This window comes from Pristiophorus japonicus, chromosome 27 (genome assembly GCF_044704955.1).
Source record: "Pristiophorus japonicus isolate sPriJap1 chromosome 27, sPriJap1.hap1, whole genome shotgun sequence".
Lineage (NCBI taxonomy): Eukaryota > Metazoa > Chordata > Chondrichthyes > Pristiophoridae > Pristiophorus > Pristiophorus japonicus.
In genome coordinates, this window is record NC_092003.1 from 2,312,673 (window position 1) to 2,326,758 (window position 14,086).

General features: G+C 53.5%; 1 long non-coding RNA gene across 3 annotated transcripts in view; it reads right to left on the reverse strand.

Moving 5' to 3' along the window:
• The window catches only part of LOC139239409 (uncharacterized), a 51,768-nt gene that overhangs the window by 14,713 nt on the left and 22,969 nt on the right, over window positions 1-14,086 (reverse strand). The window contains exon 2 of one of the 3 annotated variants that reach the window (XR_011588648.1): window positions 2,230-2,441. The exons of the other annotated variants lie outside the window; for them this stretch is intronic. This is a non-coding gene — a long non-coding RNA (uncharacterized lncRNA). The remainder of the gene's footprint in view (window positions 1-2,229; window positions 2,442-14,086) is intronic. 3 annotated transcript variants of the gene reach the window in all.

Sequence of the window (14,086 nt, forward strand, 5' to 3'; positions counted from 1 at the left end):
GAATCGTCTCTGTACCCCCTCCAAAGCTAGTATATCCTTCCTTAAGTAAGGTGACCAAAACTGCACGCAGTACTCCAGGTGCGGCCTCACCAATACCCTGAACAGTTTTAGCAGGACCTCCCTGCTTTTGCGACGTTTCATTACATTAAAGGAGCTATATAAATGCTGTTGGTTGTTGTTGAACATCCACAGCCCTCTGGGGTAGAGAATTCCAAAGAGTCACAGCCCTCTGAGTGGCCGGTGTGGGGGAAGTCAGAGGGCCACTCGGAGGACTGCTCCTCAGTCTGGCCAAGGTGGCCATCAACCCGAGGGAATACAATTATTTTGCAAAAAACAATCAAATGCCCCCTGAAAGGGGGCGGGGGTCACACTCCAAAACCTTTTTCGGTGCCCCCTGGTTTTTTTTGTTCATTTTTTCCTGAGTGCACCAAAACACAAATTCTAGACGTGCCCCCTGGCTATAAGGGGGTGGGGGGGCATTAAAACCGACAAACAAATTAAACTTTTGACGTGGTTCAAATTAAAATCCTGTTCCCGGTGGGTGATGATGCACTCCAGAGTCCCTCCGATGCCCACCTCTCGCGGAAGGCCGCGAGCGTACCGGTGGACACCGCGTGCTCCATCTCCAGGGACACCCTGGCTCAGGATGTAACCGCGGAAGAGAGGCGGGCAGTCGGGCTGAACGACCCCCTCGACCGCCCGCTGCCTGGACCGGCTGATGGCCCCCCTTGGCTAGGCCCAGGAGCAGTCCTACGAGGAGGCCCTCGGACCTACCCGCTCCCCTCCGCACAGGGTGTCCAAAGATCAGGAGTGTGGGACAGAAGTGTAACCAGAATTTGAGGAGCAGCCCCTTCAAATATACCCCAGAGAATACAACCCTGATTTGTGTAATCCTCTCCTCATGGAGTCCGGGTACCATTCTGGTAAACCTACACTGCACTCCCTCCAAGACCAATATACCCTCCCTGAGGTGTGGGGCCCGGAACTGCTCACAGTGCTCCAGGTGTGGTCTAACCAGGGCTAACAGATGCAGCATAAATTCTACCCCCTGGTATTCTGGTCCTCTAGATATAAATTAGCGCAGGTGACCGAAAGCTGGGTCAAAGAGGTCGGTTTTAAGGAGTTTCTTGAAGGAGGAGAGAGAGGTGGAGAGGTTTAGGGAGGGAGTTCCAGAGCTTGGGTCCCAGGCAGCTGAAGGCACGGCCACCGATGGTGGAGCGATTATAATCAGGGATGCTCAGGAGGGCAGAATTAGAGGAACGCAGACATCTCGGGGGGTTGTAGGGCTGGAGGTGATTACAGAGATAGGGAGGGGCGAGGGCCATGGAGGGATTTGTAAACAAGGATGGAGAATTTGGAAATCGAGGCATTGCTTAACCGGGAGCCAATGTAGGTCAGCGAGCACAGGGGGTGATGGGTGAGTGGGACTGGGTGTGAGTTAGGACAGAGGGCAGTGAGCACAGGGGGTGATGGGTGAGTGGGACTGGGTGTGAGTTAGGACACGGGGCAGCGAGCACAGGGGGTGATGGGTGAGTGGGACTGGGTGCGAGTTAGGACACGGGGCAGCGAGCACAGGGGGTGATGGGTGAGCGGGACTGGGTGCGAGTTAGGACACGGGTCAGTGAGCACAGGGGGTGATGGGTGAGCGGGACTGGGTGCGAGTTAGGACACGGGTCAGTGAGCACAGGGGGTGATGGGTGAGTGGGACTGGGTGTGAGTTAGGACACGGGACAGTGAGCACAGGGGGTGATGGGTGAGTGGGACTGGGTGTGAGTTAGGACACGGGGACAGTGAGCACAGGGGGTGATGGGTGAGTGGGACTGGGTGCGAGTTAGGACACGGGGACAGTGAGCACAGGGGGTGATGGGTGAGCGGGACTGGGTGTGAGTTAGGACACGGGTCAGTGAGCACAGGGGGTGATGGGTGAGCGGGACTGGGTGCGAGTTAGGACACGGGTCAGTGAGCACAGGGGGTGATGGGTGAGTGGGACTCGGTGCGAGTTAGGACACGGGTCAGTGAGCACAGGGGGTGATGGGTGAGCGGGACTGGGTGCGAGTTAGGACACGGGTCAGTGAGCACAGGGGGTGATGGGTGAGCGGGACTGGGTGTGAGTTAGGACACGGTTCAGCCGAGTTTTATACTGCAAATTAATAAATTTGAAGCGAAACTTAAGAAATCAAATTAAGATTTCGTTCCCGGGGGGATGATGTTCTCCAGTCCCTCCAGTACCTGCTTGTCGCAGAAGGCCTCGAGCGTGCCGGTGGACACACGTGCTCCATCTCCAGGGTCACTCGGGTGCAAACGTACTTAGGGAGGTGCTGTCGAAGGCATCAGACAACTTGTCGATCACAACTCTCAAGTGCACAGGCTCACTGGGCTGGAGGGCCTCCTTCTCTGCTGTATTATTCTCACCTCCTGACTCCCCAAAGCCTTTCCACCATCTACAGGTCACGGGTCAGGAGGAATAGAAACATAGAATCATAGGTCCTAAATGGCTTACCCCTTATCCTTAGACTGTGACCCCTGGTTCTGGACTTCCCCAACATCGGGAACATTCTTCCTGCATCTAACCTGTCTGAACCCGTCAGAATTTTAAACGTTTCTATGAGACCCCCTCTCATTCTTCTGAACTCCAGTGAATACAAGCCCAGTTGATCCAGTCTTTCTTGATAGGTCAGTCCCACCATCCCGGGAATCAGTCTGGTGAACCTTCGCTGCACTCCCTCAATAGCAAGAATGTCCTTCCTCAAGTTAGGAGACCAAAACTGTACACAATACTCCAGGTGTGGCCTCACCAAGGCCCTGTACAACTGTAGTAACACCTCCCTGCCCCTGTACTCAAATCCCCTCGCTATGAAGGCCAACATGCCATTTGCTTTCTTAACCGCCTGCTGTACCTGCATGCCAACCTTCAATGACTGATGTACCATGACACCCAGGTCTCGTTGCACCTCCCCTTTTCCTAATCTGTCACCATTCAGATAATAGTCTGTCTCTCTGTTTTTACCACCAAAGTGGATAACCTCACATTTATCCACATTATACTTCATCTGCCATGCATTTGCCCACTCACCTAACCTATCCAAGTCACTCTGCAGCCTCATAGCATCCTCCTCGCAGCTCACACTGCCACCCAATATTCCTGATGGAACACTCCCCACTTTGCCTGGGTGAGTTGCAGCTCCAACACTCGAGAAGCTCGACACCATCCAGGACAAAGCAGCCACTCGATCGACACGCTTCCCCCCACCTTCAACACTCACTCCCTCCCCCACCTTCAACACTCCCTCCCTCCCTCCACCACCGGCGCACCGTGGCTGCAGTGTGTACCATCTACAAGATGCACCGCGGCAACTCGCCAAGGCTTCTTCGGCAGCACCTCCCAAACCCGCGACCTCTACCGCCTCATCATTATCATCGGCAGTCCCTCGCAATCGAGGAAGACTTGGTTCCACTCGAAACACGAGTCCTTAGGTGACTGAACAGTCCAATACGAGAGCCACAGTCTCTGTCACAGGTGGGACAGACAGTGGTTGAGGGAAGGGGAGGGTGGGACTGGTTTGCCGCACGCTCCTTCCGCTGCCTGCGCTTGGTTTCTGCATGCTCTCGGCGACGAGACTCGAGGTGCTCAGTGCCCTCCCGGATGCACTTCCTCCACTTAGGGCGGACTGGTCTTTGGCCCAGGGACTCCCAGGTGTGGGTGGGATGTTGCACTTTATCAGGGAGGCTTTGAGGGTGGTCCCCTGTAACGTTTCCTCTGCCCACCTTTGGCTCGTTTACCATGAAGGAGTTCCGAGTAGAGCGCTCGCTTTGGGAGTCTCGTGTCTGGCATGCGAACAATGTGGCCTGCCTAACGGAGCTGGTCGAGTGTGGTCAGTGCTTCGATGCTGGGGATGTTGGGCCTGGTCGAGGACGCTAACGTTGGTGCGTCTGTCCTCCCGGGGGATTTGTAGGATCTTGCGGAGACAGCGTTGGTGGTATTTCTCCAGCGACTTGAGGTGTCTACTGTACATGGTCCATGTCTCTGAGCCATACAGGAGGGCGGGTATTATTACAGCCCTGTAGACCATGAACTTGGTGGTGGATTTGAGGGCCTGGTCTTCAAACACTCTTTTCCTCAGGCGGCCGAAGGCTGCACTGACGCACTGGAGGCGGTGTTGGATCTCGTCGCCAATGTCTGCTCTTGTTGATAGGAGGCTCCCGAGGTATGGGAAATGGTCCACGTTGTCCAGGGCCGGGCCGTGGATCTTGATGACTGGGGGGCAGTGCTGGGCGGTGAGGACAGGCTGGTGGAGGACCTTTGTCTTACTGATGTTTAGCGTAAGGCCCATGCTTTTATACGCCTCAGTAAATACGTCGACCATGTCCTGGAGTCCAGTCTCTGTATGTGCACAGACGCAGGCGTCGTCCGCGTACTGTAGCTCGACGACCGAGATTGGGGTGGACCTAGTCTGGAGGCAGCGTAGTTTGAACAGGTTCCCACTGGTTCTGTAGATTAGTTCCACTCCAGCGGGGAGCTTGTTGGCTGTGAGGTGGAGCATGGCGGCGAGAAAGATTATGAAGAGGATTGGGGCCATGAAGCAGCCCTGTTAGACCCCGATCCGGACATGGATTGGGTCTGTGATGGATCCGTTGGTCAGGATCACGGCCTGCATGTCGCGTGGAGCAGGCGGAGGATGGTGACAAACCTTTGGGGGCACCCGAAACGGAGGAGGACGCTCCATAGACCCTCGCGGTTGACAGTGTCAAAGGCCTTTGTAAGGTCGAAGGCCATGTATAAGGGCTGGCGATGAAGGACAAGGGCAGCAGGTGCCTGGGAACACCATAAACTCCACGTTCCCCTCCAAGTCACACACATTCCCGACTTGGAAATATATCGGCCGTTCCTTCATCGTCGCTGGGTCACAATCCCTCCCTAACAGCACTGTGGGAGTACCTTCATCATCATCATCACAGGCAGTCCCTCGGAATCGAGGAAGACTTGCTTCCACTCTAAAAGTGAGTTCTCAAGTGACTGAACAGTCCAATACGAGAGCCACAGTCCCTGTCACAGGTGGGACAGACAGTGGTTGAGGGAAGGGGAGGGTGGGACAGACAGTGGTTGAGGGAAGGGGAGGATGGGACTGGTTTGCCGCACGCTCCTTCCGCTGCCTGCGCTTGGTTTCTGCACGCTCTCGGCGACGAGACTCGAGGTGCTCAGCGCCCTCCCGGATGCACTTCCTCCACTTAGGGGCGGACTGGTCTTTGGGCCCAGGGACTCCCAGGTGTCGGTGGGGATGTTGCACTTTATCAGGGAGGCTTTGAGGGTGGTCCCTTGTAACGTTTCCTCTGGCCCACCTTGAGCTCGTTTGCCGTGGAGGAGTTCCGAGTAGAGCGCTCGCTTTGGGAGTCTCGTGTCTGGGGGCATGTGGACAATGTGGCCCCCTGCCCAGCGGAGCTGGTCGAGTGTGGTCAGTGCTTCGATGCTGGGGGTGTTGCGCCTGGTCGAGGACGCTAACGTTGGTGCGTCTGTCCTCCCAGGGGATTTGCAGGATCTTGCGGAGACACCGTTGGTGGTATTTCTCCAGCGACTTGAGGTGTCTACTGTACATGGTCCATGTCTCTGAGCCATACAGGAGGGCGGGTATCACTACAGCCCTGTAGAGCATGAGCTTGGACAATTAGGGATGGGCAATAAATGCCGGCCTTGCCAGCGAAGCCCACATCCCGTGAATGAATAAAGAAAAACACACATATTTCAATTTGTGGTTTACAAAAATGATTTAGCAACGGAAATTATACCAGCAAACATTATAAATGTGTGCATTCCAGTGAATTCCAAGGGAGTGAATCCAGTTCTGTGACTAATGAATGATTCATGTGTCTCCATCCGTTCTTTGTGCGAGTACCAGAGATGATGACACCATCAGAAGCCCATACTGTGACGAACAGCTCAACCTGAAGCAGATCTAAAAATATTTCCCCAAAGGTCACAGCGGCTTTTGGCAAGAGATGAAGACTGTTGCTTCATAAAAGCCAAAGCAGGGAAACCACATCAGCCCATGCTGGCACAAGTCGTCAGGTGACCACGGCCATTGGTAAAAAGCCAACCAAGAAATTAGGTTAACTTCTAGTGGGAGAGAATTCAAAAGCAGAAGGGATATATTAAACTTGTATTGAAGCTTGGTTAGACCAGAAAAAAGAAAGCCTTTCATGACCAAAGAAACATAGAAAATAGGTGCAGGAATAGGCCATTCGGCCCTTCGAGCCTGCACCACCATTCAATAAGATCATGGCTGATCATTCACCTCAGTACCCCTTTTCTGCTTTCTCTCCATGCCCCTTGATCCCTTTAGCAGTCAGGGCCATATCTAACTCCCTCTTGAATATATCCAATGAACTGGCTTCAACAACTCTCTGAATTCCACAGGTTCACAACTCTCTGAGTGAAGAAGTTTCTCCTCATCTCAGTCCTAAATGGCCTAGCCCTTATCCTAAGACTGTATCCCCTGGTTCTGGACTTCCCCAACATCGGGAACATTCTTCCTGCATCTAACCTGTCCAATCCCAAAGCGCTTTACAGCCAATTAAGTACTTTTTTGGAGTGTAGTCACTGTTGTAACGTTATACAATTTGCGCACAGCAAGCTCCCACAAACAGCAACCTGATAATGACCGGATCATCTGTTTTAGTGATGTTGGTTGAGCGATAAATATTGGCCCCAGGACACCGGGGAGAACTCCACTGCTCTTCTTCCAAATATTGCCCGTGGGAACTTTTACATCCACCTGAGAGGGCAGACGGGGCCTCGGTTTAACATCTCATCTGAAAGACAGCACCTCCAACAGTGCGACGCTCCCTCAGTACTGCCCCTCCGACAGTGCGGCGCTCTCTCAGTACTGCCCCTCCAACAGTGCGACGCTCCCTCAGTACCGCCCCTCCGACAGTGCGGCGCTCTCTCAGTACTGCCCCTCCGACAGTGCGGCGCTCCCTCGGTACCGCCCCTCCGACAGTGCGGCGCTCCCTCGGTACTGCCCCTCCGACAGTGCGGTGCTCCCTCGGTACTGCCCCTCCGACAGTGCGGCGCTCCCTCGGTACTGCCCCTCCGACAGTGCGGCGCTCCCTCAGTACCGCCCCTCCAACAGTGCGGTGCTCCCTCGGTACTGCCATGGGAATTTCAGAGCTTGGGGCCCAGGCAGCTGAAGGCACGGCCACCAATGGCGGAGCGATGGAAATCGGGGGATGGGCAAGAGACCAAGAATGGAGGTTTGGCGTCAGTGGGTTTGCACGAGATCTCTGGCATGATTTCTGAGTTATAATAACTGAATGTGGACTGATGCTTTCCTAAGGGCAGGAGTTATGGCATTAACGTGGGAGGGAGGGGTGAGAGAGGCTGCAAGAATAGTTTGGAAATAAATGCGGTGACTTAGCTGCTGTACAGGAGGTGGCAGTGTTTCACTGCAGATAATAGAGTGTACGGCATAGATCCGATCCAGGAAGTGTCTGCAAACAATTCTACAATACCGTTGTTTATAAATCACTCTGATAGGCCCAACTGGAGTATTGTGCACAATTCTGGGCATGGCCCTTTAGAATCATAGAAATTTACAGCACGGAAGGAGGCCATTTCGGCCCATCGTGTCCGTTCCAGCCGACCAAGAGCTACCCCGGCCTAATCCCACTTTCCCGCTCTGGGTCCGTAGCCCTGTAGGTTACGGCACTTCAGGTGCACATCCAAGTACTGTTTAAATGTAGTGAGGGTTTCTGCCTCTACCACCCTTTCAGGCAGTGAGTTCCGCCCCAGACCCCCACCGCCCTCTGGGTGAAGACATTTCCCCTCAAATCCCCTCTAAACCTCCCCCCAATTACTTTCAATCTATGCCCCCTGGTTGTTGACCCCTCTGCCAAGGGAAACAGGTCCTTCCTATCCACTCTATCCAGGCCCCTCATCATTTTATACACCTCAATCAGCTCTCCCCTCAGCCTCCTCTGTTCCAAAGAAAACAAATCCCAGCCTATCCAATCTTTCCTCATTGCTAAAATTCTCCAGTCCTGGCAACATCCTGGTAAATCTCCTCTGTACCCTCTCCAGTGCAACATCCTGGTAAATCTCCTCTGTACCCTCTCTAGTGCAACATCCTGGTAAATCTCCTCTGTGCCCTCTCTAGTGTAACATCCTGGTAAATCTCCTCTGTACCCTCTCTAATGCAACATCCTGGTAAATCTCCTCTGTACCCTCCCTAGTGTAACATCCTGGTAAATCTCCTCTGTACCCTCTCCAGTGCAACATCTGGTAAATCTCCTCTGTACCCTCCCTAGTGTAACATCCTGGTAAATCTCCTCTGTACCCTCTCCAGTGCAACATCCTGGTAAATCTCCTCTGTACCCTCCCTAGTGTAACATCCTGGTAAATCTCCTCTGTACCCTCTCAAGTGCAACATCCTGGTAAATCTCCTCTGTACCCTCTCTAGTGTAACATCCTGGTAAATCTCCTCTGTACCCTCTCCAGTGCAACACCCTGGTAAATCTCCTCTGTACCCTCTGTAGTGCAACATCCTGGTAAATCTCCTCTGTACCCTCTCTAGTGCAACACCCTGGTAAATCTCCTCTGTACCCTCTCCAGTGCAACATCCTGGTAAATCTCCTCTGTACCCTCTCTAGTGCAACATCCTGGTAAATCTCCTCTGTACCCTCTCTAGTGCAACATCCTGGTAAATCTCCTCTGTACCCTCTCAAGCGCAATCACATCCTTCCTGTAATGTGATGATCAGGAAGGGTGGGAAGGCCTTGGAGAGGGTGCGGAGGAGAGTGACCAGAACGGTCCTGGCGGATGAGGGACTTCAGTGACGTGGGGAGACTGGAGAAGCCGGGGTTGTTCCCCTTGGAGCAGAGAAGGTTAAGGGGCAGATTTGATCGAGGTGTTCACAATCACGGGGGGGGGGGGGGTTCTGACGGAGTAAATCAGGAGAGACTGTTCCCGGGGGCAGGAGGGCCGGTAACCAGAGGGACACGGATTGACGATAATCGGCGATGGAACCAGAGGGGGAGACGAGGAGAATGTTTTTACGCAGCGAGTTGTTGCGATCGGGAACGCGCTGCCTGAAAGGGCGGTGGGAGCAGATTCAATCGTGACTTTCAAACCGGGAATTGGATCAATACTGGGACAGGAGAAATGTGCCGGGGCTGTGGGGAAAGTGCAGGGGGGAGTGGGACTGATTGGATCGCTCTGTCACAGAGCCGGCACAGCACGGGCTCGATGGCCCCAATGGGATTCTCCTGTGCCATAAGATTCTATCCTGGTAAGTTGGGTTATAAAGTCATAATTATATAAGGCTCTACTCAGAGTGCAGAGGTTGGATTGTGAGATAGTGCTACCACACATCATTTATAACTGGCAGCACTTTGGTACTGTCTGTCATTGTACTTTGGCACTGTCTGTCACTGTGCACTCTCTAATCTCTGCCATCAAATTGATTCAGCACATTTTTAACACCTTGGTTAACAAGAACATAAGAAATAGGAGCAGGAGTCGGCCATTCGGCCCCTCAAGCCTGCTCTGCCATTTAATACGATCATGGCTGATCCGATCATGGACTCAGCTCCACTTCCCTGCCCGCTCCCTATAACCCCTTATTCCCTTATCGTTTAAGAAACTGTCTAAGTCCAGCATTTGTTTCTTAACTTGTCCCACAACCATCTCCTTTTGTCTCGCTCCATCATAGCCTTTTGTCTCTCTAATCTCACCTGCCTTCCACCCTATCACAGACCTTCCCCTTTGTTCTTTCCTCTCCTCCCTCCCACCCCCACTTGCCCTGCCCCTGCACGTACATCGAAGCACTGACCACACTCGACCAGCTCCGCTGGGCAGGGGGCCACATTGTCCGCATGTCCCCCCGACACGAGACTCCCAAAGCAAGCGCTCTACTCGGAACTCCTTCACGGCAAACGGGCCAAAGGTGGGCAGAGGAAACGTTACAAGGGACCACCCTCAAAGCCTCCCTGATAAAGTGCAACATCCCCACCCACACCTGGGAGTCCCTGGCTCAAAGACCAGTCGGCCCTAAGTGGAGGAAGTGCATCCGGGAGGGCGCTGAGCACCTCGAGTCTCATCGCCGAGAGCGTGCAGAAACCAAGCACAGGCAGCGGAAGGAGCGTGCGGCAAACCAGTCCCACCCTCCCCCTTCCCTCAACGTCTATCTGTCCCACCTGTGACAGGGACTGTGGCTCCCGTATTGGACTGTTCAGCCACCTAAGGACTCATTGTTAGAGTCTTCCTCGATTCTGAGGGATTGCCTGTGATGTTTTTAATTCATAATAATGGGAACTCCGTAAGTTGGAGTTCACATTATTATGAATGAGAACCAAACCCCAAAACCACTAATATACAATAATAAAAGATAGAAAGAATGCACAACATATTTTTATTAATTTAAATTAAAGTTATTTATGTATTTAAAAAAATATATATTTTCCCGATTTTTAAAAGAGTTTATAAAAAAATTATGCTTTAAAATAAACTTACCGTAGTGGGGAGGGTTTTTAAACAATAAAATGTGTTTTTGCGTATTTTAAAACTGTTACATTTGTAAATGTCGACTATACGCCTGCTTTTATCAGGCGCGAGAGTCTCGAGGACATTTGCTGGGAAAGTGGTGAGTAAATCCCGCAAACTTGCCGTGCAAGTGTCCTCGCTCCCGATATGCGGGAGATCTGACAAAAGCCAGAAACCTAACAGATCAGAGAGGCCGGTTTTCAGTGTATGCACATTGTGCGCTGGAAACCAGCTTTTCCGATGGCTTCCCGGGTCCGTAGTAACTTCGTACGGACTCAGGGAGGCCGGGATTTCAACGGCATTAACTTGTTTCTCTCTCCACAGATGCTGCCTGAGTATTGTCAGCATCTTCTGTTTTTATATCTGTTTTTGTGATCGAGGGATAAATATTGGCCCCAGGACACCGGGGAGAACTCCCCTGCTCTTCTTCCAATAGTGGCCGTGGGATCGTTTACATCCACCCGAGAGGGCAGACGGGGCCTCGGTTTAGCATCTCATCTGAAAGTCGGCCCCTCCGACAGTGCGGCACTCCCTCAGTACTGCCCCTCCAACAGCGCAGTATGGCGCCCCCTCAGTACTGCCCCTCCGACAGTGCGGGGCTCCCTCAGTTCCGCCCCTCCGACAGTGCGGCACTCCCTCAGTACTGCCCCTCCGACAGCGCAGTATGGCGCCACCTCAGTACTGCCCCTCCGACAGTGCGGCGCTCCCTCAGTACCGCCCCTCCGACAGTGCGGCGCTCCCTCAGTACCGCCCCTCCGACAGTGCGGCGCTCCCTCAGTACGGCCCCTCCGACAGTGCGGCGCTCCCTCAGTACTGCCCTTCCGACAGTGCGGCGCTCCCTCAGTACGGCCCCTCCGACAGTGCGGGACTCCCTCAGTACCGCCCCTCCGACAGTGCGGCACTCCCTCAGTACTGCCCCTCCGACAGTGCGGCACTCCCTCAGTACGGCCCCTCCGACAGTGCGGCGCTCCCTCAGTACCGCCCCTCCGACAGTGCGGCACTCCCTCAGTACTGCCCCTCCGACAGTGCGGGACTCCCTCAGTACCGCCCCTCCGACAGTGCGGCACTCATTCAGTACTGCCCCTCCGACAGTGCGGCACTCCCTCAGTACGGCCCCTCCGACAGTGCGGCGCTCCCTCAGTACCGCCCCTCCGACAGTGCGGCACTCCCTCAGTACTGCCCCTCCGACAGTGCGGCACTCCCTCAGTACCGCCCCTCCGACAGTGCGGCGCTCCCTCAGTACCGCCCCTCCGACAATGCGGCACTCCCTCAGTCCTGGCACCGGGGGAGTGTCGGCCTGGATTATGGGGCACAAGTCTCTGGAGTGGGGCTCGAACCCACAGCTTTCTGATTCGGAAGCATCGCACTGAGCCACGGCTAACACCGAATGGCTCGATGACGTGGAGGCCGATACATTCGAAGCAGAGGACCACGGGGTGACCTCACTGTGCCTGCAATAATTAAATGAGGATGTGGGCAGTGGTTGCAGCTGAACGAACACGTGTCCTATTAACCAGTCCACAGTGTGAGTGCGCGGGGGTCACAAGCAAATAACAACCTGTCAGCATCGTGTTCAACACTAAGCTATATAAAGAATGGTGATGCTAGCTAGGTCAGACTGCAGTTTGCAAATGCCCTGTCCTTTCACTCATTTCATTCCTAACCATTTCCTTTTTTTTAAAAATACGTTCCTGGAATGTGTGTGTTGCTGGCAAGGCCGGCATTTATTGCCCTGGAGAAACATGGAAAATAGGTGCAGGAGTAGGCCATTCGGCCCTTCGAGCCTGCACCGCCATTCAATATGATCATGGCTGATCATGCAACTTCAGTACCCCACTCCTGCTTTCTCTCCATACCCCTTGAACCCTTTAGCCGTAAGGGCCCTCTTGAATATATCCAACGAACTGGCCTCAACAACTCTCTGCGGCAGGGAATTCCACACTCTCTGAGTGAAGAAGTTTCTCCTCATCTCAGTCCTAAATGGCTTACCCCTTATCCTTAGACTGTGTCCCCTGGTTCTGGACTTCCCCAACATCGGGAACATTCTTCCTGCATCTAACCTGTCCAATCCCGTCAGAATTTTATATGTTTCTATGAGATCCCCTCTCATTCTTCTGAACTCCAGTGAATACAAGCCTAGTCGATCCAGTCTTTCTTCATCTGTCAGTCCTGCCATCCTGGGAATCAGTCTGGTGAACCTTCGCTGCACTCTTTCAATAGCAAGAATGTCCTTCCTCAGATTAGGAGACCAAAACTGTACACAATATTCCAGGTGTGGCCTCACCAAGGCCCTGTACAACTGCAGTAAGACCTCCCTGCTCCTGTACTCAAATACTCTCGCTATGAAGGCCAACATACCATTTGCCTTCTTCACCGCCTGCTGTACCTGCATGTCCACTTTCAATGAAGAGGTGGTGGTGAGCCGCCTTCTTGAACCGCTGCAGTCCGTGTGGTGAAGGTGCTCCCACAGTGCTGTTAGGGAGGGAGTTCCAGGATTTTGACCCAGCGACGATGAAGGAACGGCCGGTATAAAAGATCCCACACCCACTATTTCGAAGAAGAGCAGAGGGGGAGTTCTCCCAGTGTCCCGTGCCCAATCTTCTCTTCTTCTCAGGCAATCCCTCGGAGTCGAGGATGACTTGCTTCCACACTAACATGAGTTCTCGGGTGACTGATGAGTCCAATGAGGGAGCTTCAGTCTCTGTCACAGGCGGTGTCTGGGGCAGATGGTGGTCAGAGGGACGGGTGGTGGGGTCCTTGTGTTGCCGTACGCTCCTTCTGCTGTTTGCGCTTGGCTCCCGCGTGCTCCCGGCGAAGAGGCTCGAGGTGTTCGGCGCCTTCCTGGATGCTTCTCCTCCACTTTGAGCGTTCTTGGGCCCAGGGGATTCCCAGGAGTCGGTGGGGATGTTGCACTTTTTCAAGGAGGCTTTGAGGGTGCCCTTGAAGCGTTTCCTCTGCCCACCTTTGGCTCGCTTGCTTTGGGAGTCTCGTGTCGGGCTTGCGGACGAATAATTATCCCTCAACCAACACGTAAAAACAGATGACCCGGCCATTATCACATCGCTGTTTGTGGGAGCTTGCTGTGTGCAAAATTGGCTGCCGGGTTGCCTGTAATCAAGAGAGACCGATCCCAGGGCCTGCCCACATATTACCAGACCTATTTGATATAATTCCGTAACTTAAGAGTAGTGCGATTATGAATGTGGCTTCTCTGGGTTGCTAGGCAAGCACGGCAACCAATTGCATACCATATGCTAGATCTAAAAGCGGTCAGAACCCTTCCCTTAAATTTATTCTTTCCCTTATTCGGGCGCAGGGGCCTAACTGCCTAAAATTGAGTAGCTCGGCTAGACCATACGAACATAAGAAATAGGAGCAGGAGTCGGCCATTCGGCCCCTCGAACCTGCTCCGCCATTTAATACGATCATGGCTGATCCGATCATGGACTCAGCTCCACTTCCCTGCCCGCCCCCTTATCCCCTTATCGTACAAAAATCTGTCTATCTCCGCCTTAAATATACTCAATGACCCAGCCTCCACAGCTCTCTGGGGCA